The sequence below is a fragment of the Microtus ochrogaster genome, linkage group LG2, assembly GCF_000317375.1.
Source record: "Microtus ochrogaster isolate Prairie Vole_2 linkage group LG2, MicOch1.0, whole genome shotgun sequence".
Lineage (NCBI taxonomy): Eukaryota > Metazoa > Chordata > Mammalia > Rodentia > Cricetidae > Microtus > Microtus ochrogaster.
In genome coordinates this window covers 17775277-17785589 of record NC_022028.1, presented here as the reverse complement: position 1 = coordinate 17785589, position 10313 = coordinate 17775277, and the positions used below count along the sequence as shown (strand labels likewise).

The following is a 10313-nucleotide window of genomic DNA, read 5'->3' as shown; positions in this document are numbered from 1 at the left end:
ATGAATTCACCCAATCCTTCATTTATAATTGATGATATCAGTTAATTTAAGCTTTCCCCTTGGAAAAAAAAAGTTTTCCATGCCCCCGTGTGTGCACTCTGTGCGCTGGGACCCAGTTCCAGTGCTTCGGGCAAGGGGCTGGAGGTTGAGAATGCAGAGATAGACTGTCACATGCAGCTCCAAAACACTGGTTCAGAAAGCCCATCTTTATTAACACCATGTAGACTTAAATACACTGCAGTTAATGGTCAATGGGTGATAATCCCATCCTCTGATCCTCTAACTAGGTACAGCTTCTAGTAACTTATATTAGAAGGTTCTAGGAGGGAAAAGCAACTGAAAGCCAGGACTCATTAATCCCAACATTCCATTCCAAAAATCTTAAACAATCATCACATGTAATAAACTTTCACTGTTGACGAATAATTTTGTGACATTTGAAGAAAATGGAGTAAAGTTATTTAATTTCTTCTTTTAAAACTTCTACAAGTTAGACTAGACTGTTGCTAATGTTTCTAACACAGTGAATTATTCTTTGCTTTGCTCATCCACAAAACACTTGAAATTTCATAAATATTTTACTAGTTTATAAAAATTAGCACAAAGTAGTCCCAACTCTGTAAAAATATTACCTGGGGAAATGTATTCAATATGCTTATTAACAACTTTGTTTATGTATACAACCATTTATGATTAAATGGCAATTCACAATGAATTTTTACTATAGTTTACTTTATAAAGAAATTTTTTGTTGAAGTAGTGTTGATGACTCTATCAAATCAAGCAGCTAATGTATATCTTCCATAAATTACCCTGATCTACTGAAGAATCTCCTATTTCATTAAATATACCACACAGCTGGGTATGGTAGTGTATTCTGTACTTCCAACCTCTAAAGTCTAAGGTAAGAAGATAGTGAGTCCATAGCCAGACCTGGCCTTATAATAACAACAGCTTAGCAGCAAAAGTATACTGAAATATGTCCTTTATGAAAAACAATATGGTTCTTCTCTGAAAATTATGTCACCACGAATATGCATGTACAGGGAGCTCTCTGTATCTGCGTGATTTTGATTACTTAAGAAATATGCTGAAGCATGATGTATCTTAGTTTTATGTTTTTGAGGAACCTCCATATGTATTTCCACAGTGGCTGCACTAATCAACATTTCTACAGCAATATCTTAGAGCACTCTGATGATGTGGGATATCTCTCTGTATGCTGTGAATATATTTTATTACCATTGGTTAATAAAAGAGTTGATTTGGCCAATTGACTGGCAGAAATCCAGACAGGAAATCCAAGCAAAGATACAGAGAAAAAGAAGGTGAAGTCTGCGAGACACCAGCATTCATTGGTGAAGCAAGATGTGAGGTAACAAGCCATAAACCTCATGGTAAGATATGGAATAATAGAAATGGATGAATTTAAGTTGTAAGAGCTAGTTAATAATAAGCTTGAACCAATAGGCCAAATAGTTTGTAACTAATATTAAGCCTCTAAGTGATTATTCAGGAGCTGGCAGGCGGAAGCTTCCAATTACATTTACCAGAATTTTCTTGCTGACAGTCATTATGACAGAATGAGATGAAAACTCAATATAATTTATTCATATTTCCATGTTTTCATAAATACTAAAAATTTTCTTGTATCTATTTCCAATTCCATTAAATTACATTTTATTTAGTCATATTTGTAGTAATTGTAGTTAAATATAACATTTTTAACTAAGAAAAATTATAGATACACAGAAATACATTTACTGGTTCCCATTAGAAGAGCATATATGTATATAGTAACAAATTTTTTCACAAATGAATTTCAAATTAAGATAATATTTCTTGTTTTATCACTATACCGGAACTTTAAAGATGCTTCTAGAATTCATGTGTTTCACACCACATCTAAAAACATGAAACTTTTCATGCTGAAAAAGTATTTAATAGAGAAAAGTTTGCAGATGGAAAATTGCATCTAACAGTGTACCCTGCAGCCTACAGTATAATTGCTTTAAAAGCCAGGGAATGGAAAATAGTTAAAGTGTTACATAGCCATGCATCTTGCAGGGATCAGAAGTTATCATTTTTCATACTTGTCCATGGCGGTTTGTTCCAGTATGGCACTCCGCCTCACTGTGATGCATCTGGCTGCAGAGTCATGCCGAAGTGGGATAATACGCTGTCCTGGTTTGGACTTCCCCTAAAGGCAGACATCGTTGCTATAATAACTGTGATAAATTGTGTGGCACTCTAGTAAAAAGTAAAAGACTCCCCCAAGCTTTATAGTGTTTGAAGAAGGATGCTTGGGTCCTTTTCAGTTCTCCATTTCCATTTTCAAAACCAAATCAAACAAACTGAAGCCAAAAACTAGTATGAGATTTCAACATGCAAATGCTAATAGCAGGAACATTTTATTTTATGACCTTTGAAAGTTCTTACCCAAATCTACTGAGCACCAAATAATGGTTAAGATAAGATGTAGTTCGTTTTCTTATTTTAGTGGAAGTTTCACCTTCAGATACATCTATTTCCTTCTAAACAAATAACACAATCACAATGTCGAATGCCTCCTGTGTTTCAGGCAGTTGGCTGTTGGAGAAGCTCAGTGAGGAAATCATGCTCCTAGCTCTTGGGAGTTTTGATACAAGAAAGTGTTGCTCAGAATGCAGCATAAGTACCCATAGACTTCACTTTATCTAGTAGTGATGTTCGTTGACGAATAACAACCTTATGAACTTTTTCTACTCTGTCTTAAATGATTTCATATTTTCAGAGGATTGTCAAAACAACAAAACACTTAGGATCAATTTTCATGTCTAAATAGGGAAAAAATAGAGTGTGTGAAATAATCAGTACTTTCAGGTGAAGAAATTAAACATTTCAAGAATCTGATATTTCTCTTGAATATTCAATTTTTACAAAACCTCAGGTGAACCCATATAAATTAACATTGTTTAACAGATGATCATCTACAGATAGAGTAATGTCACACTGCAAAGAAATAGTTTTCCTAACAAAAAACCCAGGATAGCCAAAATAATCTTATACAATAAAGGATCTTCTGGAGGCATTACCATCCCTGACTTCAAACTCTATTACAGAACTACAGTAACGAAAACAGCTTGGTACTGGCATAAAAACAGAGAAGTTGACCAATTGAATTGAATAGAAGAACTGGATATTAACCCACAAACCTATGAACACCTTATTTTCGACAAAGGAACTAAAAGTATACAATGGAAAAAAGAGAGCATCTTCAACAAATGGTGCTGGCACAACTGGATGTCAACCTGTAGAAAAATGAAAATAAGTCCACATCTATCACCATGCACAAAACTCAAGTCCAAATGGATTAAAGACCTCAATATCAATCTGAACACACTGAACCTGACAGAAGAGAAAGTGTGAAGTAGTCTACAACATATGGGCACAGGAGACCACTTCCTACGTATAACCCCAGTAGCACAGATATTAAGGACCTCATTGAATAAATGGGACCTACTAAAACTGAGAAGCTTCTGTAAAGCAAAGGACACTGTCATTAGGACAAAAAGGCAACCTACTGATTGGGAGAAGATCTTCACCAACCCCGCAACAGACAAAGGTCTAATCTCCAAAATATATAAAGAACTCAAGAAACTAGGCTTTAAAATGCTAAGTAACTCAATTAAAATTGGGGTACTGAACTGAATAGAGAATTCTCAACTGAAGAAGTTCAAATGACCAAAAGACACTTACGGTCATGCTCAACCTCCTTAGCAATCAGGGAAATGCAAATCAAAACAACTTTGTGGTACCATCTTACAACTGTCAGAATGGCTAAAATCAAAAACACCAATGATAGCCTTTGCTGGAGAGGATGTGGGGTTAGGGGAACACTCATCCATTGCTGGTGGGAATGCAAACTTGTGAAACCTCTTTGGAAATCAGTGTGGTGGTTTCTCAGGAAATTTGGGATCAACCTACCCCAGGACCCAGCAAAATTCTACTCCTGGGAATATACCCAAGAGATGCCCTATCATACTACAAAAGCATCTGTTCATCTATGTTCATAGCAGCATTATTTGTAATAGCCAGAACCTTGAAACAACCTAGATGCCCTTCAATGGAGAAAGAAAATGTGGAATATATACACATTAGAGTACTACTCAGCAGAAAAAACAAACAAACAAACAAACAAAAAAACGACATCTTGAATTTTGCATGCAAACAGATGGAAATATAAAACACTATCCTGAGTGAGATAACCCAGACACAAAAAGATGAATATGGTATGCACTCACTCATTAGTGGATTCTAGCCATAAATAAAGGACTTTGAGCCTATAATTCAAGATACTAGAGAAGCTAAATAGGAAGGTGAACCCAAAGAAAAATATTTAGTTATCCTCCTGGATAATGGAAGTAGACAAGATTGCCAGGCAAAAATTGAGAGCTTGGGGGTAGGGGTGGGGTGGGAGTAAGGGGAGATGGGGAGAGAGAAGTGAAAAGGGGAGGATGGGAGAGCTTGGGGGAATGGGACGGTTGGAATGGAGGAAGAGTGGATATGGGAGCATATATTTTCACATGTACAGAGAATAAATGGCACCCTTACTTTGGGGGTTATTTTAATCAATGCAAGAAAATCATATGAAAATAATACTCAATGTCTATCTTGAATAAGTCAATGTAAACTTGTCTTGGGCTGTCTGCAACTAGACTTGAATGCTATATAGCACAAACCATGACTGTAAGAGAAACTACTGGCAGATTTTAGTAGACAGCAGAACTCCATACAGTGATTTCAAGTGTCCTTCTGATCCATCTGGTTAGACTGTGGCAGCTCCTTCATCTACCCAGGCTTACATGGTGGCTTCATTTTCTGTGTTCCACTCGACATAATTATATTCAGGTAGTTTACATGCAAAGTTGTGGGGTTTTTTTTCCCTTCAGATTTAAAGGCAGGAATCCATTTTATCACAAAGGGGTGAAGAGTTGGCCTGCGGGTATCTGCCAACTTATATTTCCATATGAGCATCAGTTTTGTTTGGAGAGTAATCTACCTCTAGGACTTCTCAACAGCTATGCTATTTCTTTTGCAATGGTTTTCTTGCACAATTTACCTGCATAGGTTTATGTTTCCCTAGTAACTAACAGAAAAAAAAACATATGTTCATACAGTCTCTACATGCCACTAAAAACTACAGATTTTCTATTCTTTCAGACTTTCATCCCAAAACAATAATTTTTGCTATCACAACCTAGGTTTTGAAGCTTGTTTCCTAAAATTTAAAACGAATATAGCACTTATAAAAATAGAACTAAAATATGGAAGTACATGAAAAATGTTGTTTAAACTATCTCTATACAGTTCTGTAATTCCATGAATATTTCTCAAGAAGTAATTTTAATTAGCCAACTTCTACACGTGTCAAAACCTTTGTTAGTGGTTAGCTATTTCTAGTAGCCCTAAAGATTACAGTCCATATGAATGTTTTGGAACAAATAATGAGGAAGCAATGATCTTAAATAAATTATATATATTTTATTAGGTTCCCATATGACTTTCATGTCCCATTCATTTTCATTAGCCTCTAACTCTTTAACTCCACTATCCCCATACCCGTACACTATTTATGGCTTTGAATCCCCAGTATTCTTCATGCCTACTCTCATATTAGCTAAATTAGATAATCCCTTCTCCATTAATACATCCTGCTCCCAAAGCCCTGGTTCTAGTTTTTTAGCCTCTACAGAATTCCAACATGAAAACATAAAATTAGTGATTCAATTTGATATTTAATATCCATACAAACATGGATACTCTGACTTCCTCTTTTCCCATTTATGTTTAGATTTCCTTTTCTTGTATTATTCTTCTCCCATTGAAAGAACCAAAAAAAATCCCACCAGAAAACTCCTGGAATTGATAAACCCTTTATCCAGACTGGCAATATATACAAGTAACATATAAAACAGGCATAGAACTGACAACAAAACAGACATATAGGAAAATATAATAGAAAAACTAGATTTTAAGTCCATAACATTATAGCCACAGGAGTTTTGACCAAGATGCCAAGAATAGACACTGGGGGAAGGACAGTATCTTTAATAAATGGTATTTGGAACCTCAATGTCTATATGTAAATAATGAAATTAAACCATATCTGCCTCACTGCATACAATTTAACTCCAAATGGGTCAAAGAACTCATGAAATCCAAAAATTGCTAAAAGAGAAGAGCTATGTTACCACACATAGGAACAGGTAAGGACTTTCTAAATAGAATTTAATTTGCTTAGGAAATAAAGGCAAGAACTGACAGATGGAGAAAATTGGAAGCATGGGGACCTGGGGGAGGGTTGAAGAGGGGAGGGAAGAAGCAGGGAGGGGAACAGAGAACAATGTTGAGCTCAATAAAAATCAATAAAAGGCTATTTACAAAAGTAAAATAAAAAATAACTGACAAATGGGGTCTCATGAAAATAAAACGCTTAAGCATAGCAAAGGAAAAACCCTACCAAGTGATCAGGGGGCAGACTACAGAAAAAGCAAATATTTGTCAGCTATACATTTGAAAAGGGATTAACACCTAAATTACACAAAGAACAACAAATCTAAACATCAGAGAAGCAAACCAACTTTAAAACTATATTGTAGATCTGGAAAGAGAATATTCCACAGAAGAAATGCGAGTGGCTAATGAATAACAGTCAAGCTTGGATGGACGAGGGGATCTGAGAAACCCTCTGTCTTCGTGCTAAGCTGTTTGCCTACGGTGGATTCAAGGAGATGGGAATCAATGCTCTCCGTTTAACCACTGATGAGCACACCAGGCTCCAGTGGATAGTCATGATGCAATCCAGTGGTCAGATAGACATCTCTGGATAGGATGCAAACCCAAAAAGTCATGGATCCGAGAAAGGGACTTTTAGGGTACAGTGTGGGCTGATACTGATGAAAATGATATCAAAAAAGATGAAGGAAAGAGTAATCAAACTGTTTGCATAGATGTATATAATTGTCAAAGGACAAAATTAGTAAAACTGTCACTTTAGAACTAGTCATTGTTCAATTATAGCTAAAAGTAAACATGTGAAATATCAATAGCATTACTACATATCAATGTGAATTATAGGAAACAACCATAAAGCAAACCTAGTTATGATAGGTACACAATAAAAGTTATAATATTTTTCACCAGTGTTTACTATAAACTTTTTTGCAAAATATTGAAATTCATACAAAAGAAAGTGTGTGTGTGCGCACGCACAAACACACACATGCATACATACACACACACACACCTCAAATTCATTAAAGAAGAATCATTTTCATCAAAATATCTATATGCTGCAAGGCTTTCTGTTTTTATTAAAATCCACATCCCAATACAAATGATACTCTTTATCAAAATAGAAATACCTCTGTAGAAAATTCTATGAAATTACAGGAAAACCTGAATAACTAACATCATCTTAACAAAAGGAACAAAGAAGGCGTTATACTAATGGACTTCACAATATGTTGCAAATGCATGTTTGTCAGGGTATTACTCTCCAGCATTCCAAACCAGATTAACAGAACACAGTAAAGAGCATTGAATAAAACAAACCTTTCTAAAGCTAACTGATTATCTACAAAAGTGCCAGGAACAAACACTGGAGAAAGCACACCTTTCTCCATAAAAAGCCGTGGGGAGGCTGGCTACCACACCCAAGATCCATTACTGTCTACACAGCTCAGAATTCGTGCCTCCGTCTACGCAGCAGCCATGCCGTCGTACACCATCGTCTACTTCCCAGTTCAAGGGCGCTGTGAGGCCATGCGCATACTACTGGCTGACCAGGACCAGAGCTGGAAGGAGGAGGTGGTGTCCATAGATACTTGGATGAAAGGCTTGCTCAAGTCCACCTGTCTGTATGGGCAGCTCCCCAAGTTTCAGGATGGAGACCTTAACCTGTACCAATCTAATGCCATCTTGAGGTACCTGGGCCGATCCCTTGGGCTTTATGGAAAAGATCAGAAGGAGGCTGCCCTGGTGGATGTGGTGAATGACGGGGTGGAAGACCTTCGCCTGAAATACATCACCTTCATCTACACCAAATACGAGGAAGGGAAGGATGACTATGTGAAGGCCCTGCCTGGACACCTGAAACTTTCGAGACCCTGCTGTCCCAGAACCAAGGAGGCAAAGCCTTCATCGTAGGTGACCAGATCTCCTTCGCCGATTACAACTTGCTGCTGCTGATCCACCAGGTCAAGGCCTTCCTGTCCTCCCCTGACCATGTGAACCGTCCTATCAATGGCAACGGCAAGCAGTAATGTACGGGAGAGACCAAAGCTGCCTGTCCTCCTTTCTCCAGCACTAATAAAGTTTGTAAGACAGAAAAAAAAAAAAGCCCTGGGGAAAATATATCCATATGCAGAGAAATGAAATTAGGCCACATCTTCTACCAGTTGATAAATCAACTAAAATGGGTTAAAGACATAGGAAAAGTTCTATTTTATAAAATTTCTTAAAATATATAATATATAGTGTAACTGGAGTTACCCTGCATGGAAGGATGATGTTTTCTCAGGAGTCAAACTCAAATAAAGCCCTGTGTCATTTAAGAGAGCTAAGCATAAGGCAGCTCCCTTTGAGTTGTTGAAAAGGGTTTGGGTTCCTTGACTTTATCCAAACCATATCCATGAAATTGCATCATTCTTGGCTGAACTTTAGGCTAAGTCATCATTGCTAAAGACACCATATACTTCTGACTCAGAAAACGAAAGCTAAAACAGACAAACGGGATTATATGCAACTCAAAAGCTTTTTTCTCAGTAAAGGGAATGATGATAATTCAGAAACAGCCTGAAGTATGGAAAAGAATATTTGTGATACATAATTTTAACAGGAGACTCATCTCCAGAATGTATAAGCTACTCCAAACACTCAAAACAAATTAGTGTTAATGATCCGTTAAAATGGACTATTTCTCTGGAACAGACGTACAAATGGCCAACAGGTAAATGAAGCATCATCGGTGTCACTAACCACTGAAGAAATGTCCGTTACTTTGTGTCAAGAAAAGTGGCCAGAAGCAAAACAATTACGTAGCCAGCACTAGCAGGGATCTGGAGGAGAGGGAAGCCCTAAGTGGAGGGATGTGAATGACTACAGACATAATGGAAAACAGCATGGAGCCTTCTCAAAGAACCAGAAATAGCACTACCATATGACCTGGTAACCCCATTATTATCCATCTGCCCCTGAGAATGAAACATTCATCTCAAAGAGCCCTCCTCACTTTCGTGTTCATGACAACACTGTCACAGAAGCCATGAGTGAAGACAACCTGTGCCCCAGGAGAGATGAACAGATCGATAAAATCACTTACACAGGAGAATACTGTTAAAGAACATGGAAGAATAAGGGCGTTCCATGTGACGACATGGTTGGAACTGTACATTATTATGTTAAAACACACAAGCGAGGCAGAATTAGAGGGCTGCATCATAGTCTCACTCATAGATGGAATCTAAGAGGCTGACTGATAGAAACTGAGATTATTGATTCCTAGACCATAGGCAAATAGTGGAGAAAGTGATTGGGAAAGGTTCAGTAATGGCTACTAAGTTACAATCAGAACAAAATGTTTTGAGCTGCTATTGTTCAGCAGCACGCAGACAGATAACAGCAAGGCCTATGCACTTCCAAGTCATGAAGGAAAAGACTCCAAGAAGAACTGACTAGTTTTAAAAGTATTATATTAAACTATATATGCACCAAAATATCAAATTGCTAAATATTTATATGATCAAAGAAATTTAATTTAATTAATAATAGAGAGGCATAGAAAGATGAATAATAAGAATAATAAGATGGATTACAGGTATGAACTATGAAAAACACTCCATTCTATCCTTACAACTTGATCCTGTGGTCTCAGATTTTTGGCCTTTGAACAGTGTCAAATATGAGTTCTGGAGAAATCCCACAAAAGACCACCATCCACATATGCAATCAGCAAGAGCATTTCCTATTCCAGCATACTGGATCAACCATCCTACATAAAGGCAAGATGGCAATGATCCCGAGAAGAGCTCCCAGGCTCCTTTGAAGCACTGCAAGGGGGAGGTTATATCAAGCTAGTGGCAATCATTATATTATTGCACTCTAGCTGGTCAGCCAAGGGCTAGTCAGTGTTTCATCAGGGCTATAGTTTTCTATTTTGGGCAGACCTGGACAAGTCACAGCCTTTGTCCTTATTTACTTAGCTTACTGACTGTGGAGACTTGCACCAGCCTGGCCTGGCCTAGTACTGCATCTACCAGGCCTCCCCCTTG

At 37.4% G+C, this 10313-nt stretch overlaps 1 pseudogene; it reads left to right on the top strand.

Moving 5' to 3' along the window:
* Positions 1 to 7755: 7755 nt before the first annotated feature.
* On the top strand, positions 7756 to 8306 carry LOC101983356 (annotated as a pseudogene).
* Positions 8307 to 10313: the final 2007 nt, after the last annotated feature.